This window comes from Brienomyrus brachyistius, unplaced genomic scaffold (assembly GCF_023856365.1).
Source record: "Brienomyrus brachyistius isolate T26 unplaced genomic scaffold, BBRACH_0.4 scaffold33, whole genome shotgun sequence".
NCBI lineage: Eukaryota > Metazoa > Chordata > Actinopteri > Osteoglossiformes > Mormyridae > Brienomyrus > Brienomyrus brachyistius.
This window is the reverse complement of record NW_026042308.1, coordinates 4,453,355-4,465,771: the sequence shown is the minus strand read 5'-3', so window position 1 is coordinate 4,465,771 and position 12,417 is coordinate 4,453,355.

Sequence of the window (12,417 nt, the reverse complement as noted above, 5' to 3'; positions counted from 1 at the left end):
TGGTCAGGAGGTTAACTGTCGGAAGTAGCCACCCCATTTGGGCATTAGATTCCGCTTGCAGAATGTTGGTTGCCCGGGCGACGGGGCTCATTACAGCAGCATACTCAGTAAGGAACGCAAGTCGGCTGGGTTGAACCTGTAATGAAAACAAAACAAACAGCACCGCAATTTTAAGTCTACCTTTAAATTGAATTAAATCAGAATATTATACAAAAAAAAAAAAACTGAACACGTTCATTTTAATTAACTAATAAAACACATAGCATATTTCTTACTTACATTGGGACCTTTAGGCCGGTGCACATTACTCCTACTGCCCCCTCACCCTTGTCTTCGATTATCCTGCGTAGTCTTTACACTGCCAGGAACAAGGAATTCTACCTTGTCTTATTCGGTCGGAGAAGCTGGAGGGAACAGTGGACCTTCCACATTTGTTCTGCAGACCATTACACTTGCTAAATGTAGAATGGTACAATTTCCTCTATGCCTCACTGGATGTTGCATTTATGCCATCTTCTCTAGCTACTAGGTTTAGTAGATTACAAGCACAGCGCTAGTGTTTTTGCAGCTGGAATTCAAAACTGTCGTCTTCATTTAGAAGTGCAGAAGTATCAATGAAAAAAAAAAGGTTTGGTTCCTGTTGGTTGTCAGTCATGGGTTGGTAGGGATTTTTTTTCTTTCCCAGTGGCAGCTGTGGATAGGAAATTTATTTTAGTTTTTACTTTTCTTTACAGCAGCGATGCTATTTTTTCACAACATAGCTTACCTGTACTACACGTACTCTACCAGCTTTTGTGTCCCAGCATGTTACACTCGTGCACGCACACGCACACACGCATGCACATGTAGGGTATACCTGTCCTTATGGGGCCCGCTCATTCACTTCTATGGGAAAAATGCTAACGCTAACTGTGACAACCTTAACCCCCACCCTGCCCTAACCATAACCACAAGTAACCAAGCAAAATACAAGAGTTTTTGCATTTTTAGTTTTTTCATAGCAGTCACTGATCTTTATAAAATAGAGTTTCCTGGTCCCCATAAGGGAAAAAACAGATATTTATCATGTTATGGGGACATTGTGTCCCCATAAGGATAGGTATACCCTCTCTCTCTCTCTCTCTCTCTCTCTCTCTCTCTCTCTCTCACACACACACACACATACACACATACACAGACACATTTTCATATGAACAAAATATTTAGTCAATATGAATGCTTCAATGTTATTAAAATGTGCTGTACCATTTTAAATGTGTGTACCATTGGTACTGAAGACATCTCAGGCAACATTTTAGCTAATACCTTTAATAGTATTAACCTCAATACTCTCACAACCTTTCTAAGGAAAAACCTTAAAAATAAAATTGAACATTTCAAAACGTTGAATTTTAACTCTCTAGCACTGAAATCGCTCACTTGTGCTTTCCATATGGTCCAGCCACAATGTGCTTCTTGCCAGCTGAAATGCAAAGACCGTTTTACATTGTTCCAGCATCTCGAAGGAACAAACAGGCACGCTTAGGTTCACTCAAAAACACTTTAATAAATAACACAAAATAACCTTGCATTTAACAGCAATACCAAGATATCGTATCAAAAGCAAATGCAAAATAATCCATACTGCCATGAATATCGAATTATTATATATATAGCTAATAAGAAAAGATGCAAAGATACAGTAGGAAAATAAATATATATATAGAAAAGAAGCAATGAAATATAAGAATTATTATCACGAGCAGTGATAATTATTCCCAAGAATCAATGAAAGGCATAAGCAGTTGCAGAGCTATTTATAATCGGACATGCTATAATCACCCACCTTCACACACGGACCGGGGAGCCCCTTTCAGTCCTGGCAGGAGACCAACACGTGATTCCTGAGAAGTGCTGGGCGATGCGCGCTCTATCCCACGGCTGATCTCCGGTCAACACCGGGATCTCCCCCTTCCTTTATACTAATTTTGGCGCTGCATGTGGGCCGGGGTCAAGCTGGCCAGGCTCACCCCTCCCCTCAGCCAATGCGCTCTTAATTCTCCAGTTTTGTCTGGGTGCTGCTGCTTGCGGTTTCAATCAGAAATGATAACACAAGTGTCCTTGAGCAACGCTTTCCCTCTTTCCTGAAGACAAGTGTCCTGTGAACCGATCAGGGGCTTACGAAACATATTGCGCAACACTTTCTCTTGTCCATAGGAAAACCCCTCAGAAAAACAAGGTAAGTATCCTTGAACGGGGTGAGCATCCCGTGAAACAAATTAACAAGGTAAGCGTCCTTGAACAGGGTGAGCATCCCGTGAAACAAATTAACAAGGTAAGCGTCCTTGAACGGGGTGAGCATCCCGTGAAACAACTTAACAAGGTAAGCGTCCTTGAACGGGGTGAGCATCCCGTGAAATAAATTAACAAGGTAAGCGTCCTTGAACGGGGTGAGCATCCCGTGAAACAACTTAACAAGGTAAGCGTCCTTGAACGGGGTGAGCATCCCGTGAAATAAATTAACACGGTAAGCGTCCTTGAACGGGGTGAGCATCCCGTGAAACAACTTAACAAGGTAAGCGTCCTTGAACGGGGTGAGCATCCCGTGAAACAAATTAACAAGGTAAGCGTCCTTGAACGGGGTGAGCATCCCGTGAAACAAATTAACAAGGTAAGCGTCCTTGAACAGGGTGCGCATCCCGTGAAACAAATTAACAAGGTAAGCTCTCAATGTCATGCTTGAAATCCGGAATTAGATGAACCCGAATGATCTTGCTCAGAGACTGAAGGAAGACCTGCAGAAGTGTAATCATATTTTTAACCTTTCTAGTTTTTCATATAAAACGTCATGTTTTTTAGGTCTTGAAAAATAAATATATTAAATAACATTATATGGGAATATAAATGATGAAGAGTTTGCTACATACCGATGTCGAAGATAGAAATGAATATAAAATTCTTTCTTATTTTAGGTAACTGTGGAATTAAAACTGGACATTGGTAGCCCGGGAGGTTGGCATATTGGGTCTGTGTGTGTCTTAGGCCTTAGGCAAGAAGAGATTGTTTTGAATACTGTGTGACCTCGCTTCGAGATAGCTGCCTGCAGTAAGTTCTGCAGACCCTGAGGAAAGCTCGGGCCTTGGAGAAGCAGACAGCGGAACAAAGGGGGGGAGAAACCACTTGCAGGAAGAGATTTGAAGCTGCCCCAACTGGTGTACAGCGAGTTATAGCTTTATAGAATAGTTATGGCAGACAATATATAGCAAGCTATGCGGTAGTGCAAATGTATAAGTAATCATGTTAATCATATTAATCATATGTTAACCATGTATTGGCAGTGATTCAATGACAATATGTCAATACGTTAATCATTAATCAAAGGACAACCAAGTATTTACAGTGATTCAATGTCATGTAATCAATATCTATATTCATATCTCCAGTAGGAGCCTAGCAGTCGAGACATGTTCTGGTAAACTAAGCAGAATGGGTGGACTTTACCTTGCCACCAAAGTGAACCAATAGAATTCGAGAATTGTGTTTGTTATACGTTTGAGCTCGGTTCATTGGTGTTTTGTGACCAATCAGGATTTAGACACCCTTACTGTGGAGTGGGAGTTATGGTTTATCAACTGGTTGCTCGGGGAACTTCGGAGGATTTGGTACCGAATGCCAGAGTGTGATGAGAGCGCTTTGCTGAGTTGCTAGAATAAAAGAGATTTCCTTTACCTCATCAAACTGAGAGGTCCGACTTTTATTCTAAGTATTATATTTAAAATTTTTCTACCACAGTTGTCGCCCAATGTGGGGCAGCTGAGTTCTTTGTTTGTTCCAGACGATGGGGTCCTGCGATAGAAGTAGGTAAGGCGTAGAGCCTGATGGGACCAGATCCAGATGAGATTGAGGATTGGCCCAGTCCCTCGTCAAGGAACAACGGAGATCACGCTGTCCCAGAGCTGAACATTCCTGAGACTGATTTGGCCGGACCTGTGCTGGTGAGGTAAAGGCTTCTCTGTTTATTCATTTTTGCTGCTGCTTTGCTTGATGCTGAAGGTTATGTTGTGATAGTGTGTGAGTGTGTGAGAGTCTGCCGTGACTGTGGGATCCAAGCACGCGGATAGGAAGGCCGTAGGGAGAGCGCTCATCCACCTGTAATAGGGAAAGGGTGCGGTCCAAGGGGAAACCTGAGTGACCTATTACGTGGGTTAGGTGGATGCACGAGACCTTGGGAAAGTCCGTGATTTTGAGTGGTGCCACTGTGTATTTGTGTGATGGGGCACAAGACGGCAGGGAAGCCGTCAGACAGCAGGGAAGCTGTCACCCGCGGAGGGCCGGACACGACAGTGAAGGCTTGGTGCATCAGGGGCAGAGGACAGGGCGGTGTGTGTACTGCGTGGCGTGGCATTGTATGGCGGAGGCTGGACAGTGAATGCATTGCATGCAGTAGCACAGCACTGCGTAACAGGCCAAGGACAGGTAAGATTCCTGTGTGTGGACAGGGACAACCTAAGACAGGCGCTGTCGTAGACCCCTGACTCCAGGCTGAGGGACTGTTCGGGGTTTGGTCCACTCTCGGTTCCACGGGAGTATAAAGGGTGTATGATTTTGGAGAATGTGTATGTGGTAAAGGGTGTGCAGTATCCTCCCAGGTGCAGTATCCTCATTGAGATAAATTGATACATGGAATTTTGCTCCACACTGACGCATGCAGGTGTCAAAAGTAAAGATAGAATTGTGTTTTTAGAACATCTAATGTTTAGAATTACACTTGGTTCTTTTAGGGTTTTGTCACCCAGTAACAAGTTGTCTTGTTTAGTTTAGTGGTCACCCAGTAGCTGCGTGCTTTGTACAGACGGCAGCTACCTTGCAAACATTCGCACTCCCCTGAAAGGGACTCAGAGATCGAGAGGGAGATAATGAGGGAATGTAAAAAAAAAAAAAAAGGGGGGATAAGGGAAAACCATCCCCAAGGCAAATAATGGAAAGGGTGACTGGCCTGAGACTAAAGAAGGCTTGTAAAAATTGGTATCATCAGACTGGGGGTAGATGACCAAAGGAGGGCACTCTAAACATATTGGAGATAGAATGTTGTGAAACGTTATTGGAAAGGAGAGGGAATGTTTGTTGTAGTATGGGAATGTACAAGCCAGAATATTATTTTCGGTGGAAGTCTGTGGCCTTGATGAGGATTCATGATTGATAAGGAAAGTCGTGTAATGGTTAGCAGAGAGGAAAGGGGGGCCGATCCGACTGCTGCTGTTTCTCCACCTGTGGCTGATGCTGATGCTGAGAAGAGGAAAAAGCCTAATGCAGATCTCCTGTATCCTGTCCTGCCTGAAGTGTCCCCTCTTCCACCGCTGCCACCTGCACCTCGCCCTCCTGTCCAGGTCCCTCCTCCTCCAGGAAGAGGTGAGCCCTCTGCCCCTGCTGCAGAAGGGGGGCAGTGGGTCCGATGCCACATCCTTCTGTAAAGCAGGAAGAGTCTTCCCACGATGAGGAGGATGAGGACGATGACCAAGGGAATGATGATGAGGAAGAAGAACATGTACCCAAAGGCCGGGACAGAGGCTTTGGGACTGTTTTGTTTATAGGAGAAAGAAAACTTTGCCGCTTGGTAGCGGATGACACAATTCTGAGAGACTGTGTCCCTGAAGGTCAAGAACAGCCTGAAAGATTGCATTGCACTGCTCAGTTTTCTGGAAGAGGAGGGGCTGAGTGGATAAAGGATTTCGAAGCTGCAGGAAAACTGGGAGAGACTGTTGTGCTTGATTACCTCTATGTGGCAGAGGACAGGTCTGCTGCATCTGTCCATTTGTCAGCCGCCCAGGAGCAGTGATATGTGGGAGGTTCGGTCCCCCATTTATCATATGGGCAAAAGGGGTCATTAGAATAGAAGGACTTAGGACCCTGAGTCGCAGAATGTGAGAGAAGGACTGTGTAAGTGTATTTATAGGATGGAAGGTGGATGTGTGGAGATGGACAGGTGCAAAGGTACAAAATAGATCACTGTGTAGAGGTACAGAGAATGGGGGATGCAGAAGAATGTAGGGAGAAAAGTGTTGATCCACTGCCAGACTGGTTAGGGGAAGTACCTGATTGCTTGTGGGCAAAAGGGGAAAATGATTTTGGCAGAGTGGTGTCAGCTGAGCCTTTGGTGATCCACCCCAAGTCTGACTTTCGGCCTCACAAGGCCCAGTATCCCTTATCTAGAGATGCAGAGGAGGGAGTGAGAGAAGTACATGCAGATCTGGTGAAAGGGGGGCTATTAAGGAAATAGCCTATTCTCCAGTTAATTCAGCCGGTAATATTAGCCTGACTGACATCCCCGACCGATGCTGATATCTTGATTTGTAATGACTATCGGCCAATACCGATATGTTAACTGATATATACACTGATGACCAAAACTGTGGAAACACTTGCAATTTTTTAAGATTTTATGAACTGTTACACCAGTTATTTATTTAATTGTCTAATGTATAATATGTGTAACATTCTTTCATTGTTTTGAAACATTACTGCCAATAAAACTGGACTCACTATTCATAAAGAAATGTACAATAATCACATTAAATTGTACAAAGACACTCTATGCCTTGCTAAATCTAATTATTACTCTGGTTTAATCTTGTCAAACCAACATAACTCTAGGACTCTCTTTTCTCTTCTTAACAGCATCACCAAACCCCCTGGTTCACTCTTTTACCACCTCCAATCCACCGACTTCGCTAATTCACTCATGTCATTTTTCACGATCAGCAACATTCACCAGCACCTCCCATCTTCCGGCGCTGCAGTCCTTGGAGTGGATATCTGTGCGTCTCCTTCGTACCCAGGTACCACTTTTTCCAGCTTTACCCTCCCCTCTATTATGGACATTATTGAACTGGTTAAAAAATCTAAACCCTCCACATGTCCCCTTGACCCGCTACCTACTGTCCTTGTAAAAACTTGCCTTCCAGTACTAGCTCCCCTCATCACCAACATTATTCACTCATCTCTCACTTCTGGAACGGTTCCCTTACTACTCAAAACTGCTACTGTGACTCCGATTCTTAAAAAACCTGGTTTAGATCCTAATGATTTCAACAATTTCCGTCCCATTTCTAATTTGCCATTCATCTCCAAAATTCTTGAAAAAATTGTTGCTTCTCAATTACATGCCCACCTTAATAATAATAATCTTTATGATCAGTTTCAATCCGGCTTCCATCCCCTCCACAGTACAGAAGCAGCACTTATAAAAATCACTAATGATCTTCTTATAGCTGCTGATACCGGTTTGCTTTCCATTCTCATCTTTCTCGATCTAACCGCTGCCTTTGACACTATTTCCCACAGCCTTCTCCTCCATAGACTATCTTCTATCGGTATCACGGACATTCCACTTACTTGGTTCACCTCATACCTCACCAACCGTACACAGTACATACACTTAAAATCACACACATCTAACACCTTCCCTCTGTCCTCTGGGGTTCCCCAGGGCTCTGTCCTGGGGCCCCTCCTTTTCATTATCTACATCCTCCCTCTTGGTTTTATCTTCCGTAAGCACAACATTCATTTTCATTGTTACGCGGATGACACCCAGCTCTACCTTTCCTCTAGCCCCTCATCATCACTTCCTCCATCCTCACTTACTCTCTGTCTACAGGAACTCAATGTATGGTTTTCCACCAACTTTCTCATGCTTAACAGTTCCAAAACAGAAGTCCTCTTAGTAGGCACCCCATCTGCAATCTCCAAACCTAGTAGCTTCTCAATTAATATCAACAATTCAATTGTCCATCCATCCCCTCAGGTTAAGAGTTTGGGTGACACTTTCCTTTCACTCACACATCAATGATGTTACTCGGTCCGCATACTTCCACTTACGTAATATTTCTCGTCTTCGCCCCTCTCTCACTCCCCACACCACGGCTATTTTAGTTCACAGCCTTGTAATCTCCTGTATCGATTACTGTAATTCTCTTCTCTTTGGTCTCCCTAATAAATCCCTCCAGAAATTGCAGCTCCTTCAGAACTCTGCAGCCCGGGTCATAACACGGACTCCTATTTTTCACCATATCACTCCTGTCTTACAACAACTCCACTGGCTTCCCATAAAACATATAATTAGTTTAAAAATATTGATTACCACTTTTAAAGCTCTACATAACCTCGCTCCTCCATACATATCTGACCTCATCCACTTTGCTGCTCCTGCCCGCACTCTTCGCTCCTCTTCCTCTTTCCTTCTCACTGTACCCTCTGTTCGTTTAAAGACAATGGGGAACAGGGCATTCAGTTACTCTGCCCCCCAGCTTTGGAATTCTCTCCCTCCTGATCTCCGTAATTTAGATTCTCTTCCGTTTTTAAATCCAGACTCAAAACCTACCTGTTTAGATTGTCTTATCTTTCTTAATCACACATGTTTCTTTTAATCATTAGGTTTTTTCTTGTTTTATTGAATCTATGTATTTTTTGCATTGTACAGCGACCTTGAGTGTTTTGAAAGGCGCTTATAAATAAAATGTATTATTATTATTTATTATTAATATTTGTGTAATAATTTTTAAAACACAATGCCAGAAATGCTACTTAATATCCACATTTTTGGCCACTAGTGTATATTGTCCATCTTTAACTATTCCATGATGTGCTAATAATCCATCTATCCATCCATCCATTTTCCAAACCATTTATCCTACTGGGTTGCGGGGGGTCCAGAGCCTTTCCCGGAAACAATGGGCACGAAGCAGGGGACAACCCAGGGTGGGGAGCCAGCCCATCGCAGGGCACACTCACACACCATTCACTCACACACGCACACCTATGGGCAATTTAGCAACTCCAATTAGCCTCAGCATGTCTTTGGACTGTGGGGGGGGAAACCGGAGTACCCAGAGGAAACCCCACGACGACATGGGGAGAACATGCAAACTCCACACACATGTAACCCAGGCGGAGACTCAAACCCAGATGAAGAGAGGTGTGAGGCAACAATGCTAACCACTGCACCACCATGCCGCCCCCTGTGCTAATAATAATTATAATAATTATTCCCTGTGAGCAAATTCTGTTCACACATCCCCCAACTTGCCCCATCTTATGGGGAAGATGATGGTGCAGGAGGTAGTGCTATCGTTTAGCAACCAGAGAGTTGCAGGTTCAAGGCCTGGTTTCTCCTGACCCCATCAAAGTGTCCTTGAGCAAGACACTGAACCCCAAATTGCTCCCGGCGTGCAGGTTGGCGCCTTGCATGGCAGCCTCTGCCTCCGGAGTATGAATGTGTTGTGTGTGGATGGGTGAATGTGAGCCACCTGTAGCAGCACCTAGGGAGCTGGGGGTGAATGGCCTTGCTGAAGAATCGGCAAACATAACTGAGCCCAGGCTTGAACCAGTGACCTTCTGGTCACAGGTTGAAAGGTTGAGCCCACGAAGCCACTTGCTCCCCCCTAAGGTTGCAGGCTTCTTGAGTTCATGTAGGAAGAAAAGTCTTTTCTGGACTTTGTTGGTGATGGAGGCATGTCCCACCATGATGGTGCTCGTGGTCCCCTGGAATTGGCATAACTCCACCACAGATATGGCCTGGCCAGTGCTTTCCTAAAGAAGGCAGGCGGGGTTGCTGATTTTAAATTTAGCCTGTTGGTGTTAATGCATTTGTGTAGTGCTGCCCAGCATTTAATGTAATAGCAGAACTCACTGTAGCACAGTGCTTTCAGGTGACAGCTCAGTCACACTTCTTTTTAATGAATGAACTTAATGCATTAAGTAAGTATTAAACAAATCATCACATGGTCGTGTAGGAGAGAGTTTGATATTGGGGGGGGGCACAACTTAATAGTATAAAGGCAAAGGCATATTTATAGGAGGGGCGAATGTAGCCAAATTAAATATTGGGGGTACGCTTCGGCAATAATCTGCTTGCTGTTCCTTTTGTTGAGGGCAGAGCTAATCAATTAAGTTAAGTGAGCTGGTTGTGAGATCTAACAAACACATGGAATGGCTGAGCTGAGGAGAGGTTTGGGAACTAAAGCCGTGTTCTTATAACCATCCAACAAGGTATCAGTCACTTTTTGGAAAACAGGAGAAATTCAAGTTGCTTTTTATTGGATTACTGTTTCAGTTCTGACTTTTTTTACTGCTAATACATGCTTTCTACTCAGACAAATAGCTGTAAACATTTTCATTGGCTGCCTAAGACTTTTGCACAGCACTGTACCTGTGCCTCCAGGAATGGACACCAGGCTGAACACTGGATACACGCCATAGAAAATGTTATTATTGTTAGGTAGCATCATTATATTCATTTTATTGTTTCCTGTTATCATATTCACATAATTAATGGTATCAAAAGTGAATCCATTCATTGTCCTATTCAGGATTGCAGGGGGTCTGGAGTCTATTCCAGAGGCTATGGGTGCTAGACAGGGAACAACCCAGTATGGGACGCTGGCCAATCGCAGGGCACCCTCATGCACTATTCACACACACACGCACACCTGTGGGCAGTTCGGTAACTCCAAGCCTCAGCATGTTTTTGGACTGTGGGGGGAAACCGGAGTACTCAGAGGAAACCCCACGACGACATGGGGGGAAACCGGAGTACTCAGAGGAAACCCCACGACGACATGGGGGGAAACCGGAGTACTCAGAGGAAACCCCACAGCGACATGGGGGGAAACCGGAGTACTCAGAGGAAACCCCACGACGACATGGGGGGAAACCGGAGTACTCAGAGGAAACCCCACGACGACATGGGGGGAAACCGGAGTACTCAGAGGAAACCCCACAGCGACATGGGGGGAAACCGGAGTACTCAGAGGAAACCCCACGACGACATGGGGGGAAACCGGAGTACTCAGAGGAAACCCCACGACGACATGGGGGGAAACCGGAGTACTCAGAGGAAACCCCACAGCGACATGGGGGGAAACCGGAGGACTCAGAGGAAACCCCACGACGACATGGGGGGAAACCGGAGTACTCAGAGGAAACCCCACGACGACATGGGGGGAAACCGGAGTACTCAGAGGAAACCCCACGACGACATGGGGGGAAACCGGAGTACTCAGAGGAAACCCCACAGCGACATGGGGGGAAACCGGAGTACTCAGAGGAAACCCCACGACGACATGGGGGGAAACCGGAGTACTCAGAGGAAACCCCACGACGACATGGGGGGAAACCGGAGTACTCAGAGGAAACCCCACGACGACATGGGGGGAAACCGGAGTACTCAGAGGAAACCCCACAGCGACATGGGGGGAAACCGGAGGACTCAGAGGAAACCCCACGACGACATGGGGGGAAACCGGAGTACTCAGAGGAAACCCCACAGCGACATGGGGGGAAACCGGAGTACTCAGAGGAAACCCCACGACGACATGGGGGGAACGTGCAAACTCCACACACATGGAGCCATGAAGACTGTGAGGCAGCAGTGATAACCACAGCACCACCATGCAGGCCCTCAAAAGTGAATCGCTTCAGGAAATGTTTAAACAGACTCTCTAACAGCAGTCATACACATGAGGTCGCACCGCTGACAGGTGATCAGGGGAGGAAGCATAATGCCTCAGCATGCAGTGCAGGGGGGCTGCAGAGCAGCTACATAAATAAATCATCCATTCTTATTATTGTTAAAAACAATCCACTGCCAGTTCTGACAGTTAAAATGTGTCAAGGTTTCTAATGATTTGACTCCCTTAATAGAAATATTTTGTTACCCACCTCCATATAATAGTAATAGAATTTCTCTGATGTAGTTCGTAGTGTATTGCTAGAAGACACTGCAAATAATTTAATCTCAAACTTTTTTCTTTTTTATTCCCTCATATTAACTGGGGAGTCAGAGTGCAGAAATACTAGCATTCAGATCTTTGGAATGGTTCCTGTAACATTCCTTTTATTTCATAAAACTGTTCAATTCATCAGACTTTATGAAAACTGCTATAGACAGACACGTTTGTAGTATTCTTTGAACATATATATTTAACCCCAACAGGATAACCATTCCTCAGACACAGCTGGACCTCATATTTCACGTCTGCCTTGGGGGGTGAGTTTCAGTTTGCCGAGATAATCACACAGAGACACATTCTGCAGGTAAGTAGTGTTTTAAGAAGCGTTTAAATAAAAATTGTACCAAGCTGATACATAGTTAAAGGTTTTGCAAAAATTGTGGTGGTCGTGATAAGGATCGGCAACTATTACACTGCAAAAAAGACCCATTTTACAGTAACTGTAAATGTAATGTTTTTAAGATAGATGTTTTTATTTACGAATAAATCTTCAGTTGTTTTTATATCTCCTACACACAGACACCTGCTGTACTTTGTCCCAACAAAAGTCAAGGGGGAATAAAATTTATACTATTGCATAAACACCTTTTTAAGAGCAAATTTTTGATCTTCCATTTAATGTCATTGGAGTGCAATAATGTGCAAACTTGTT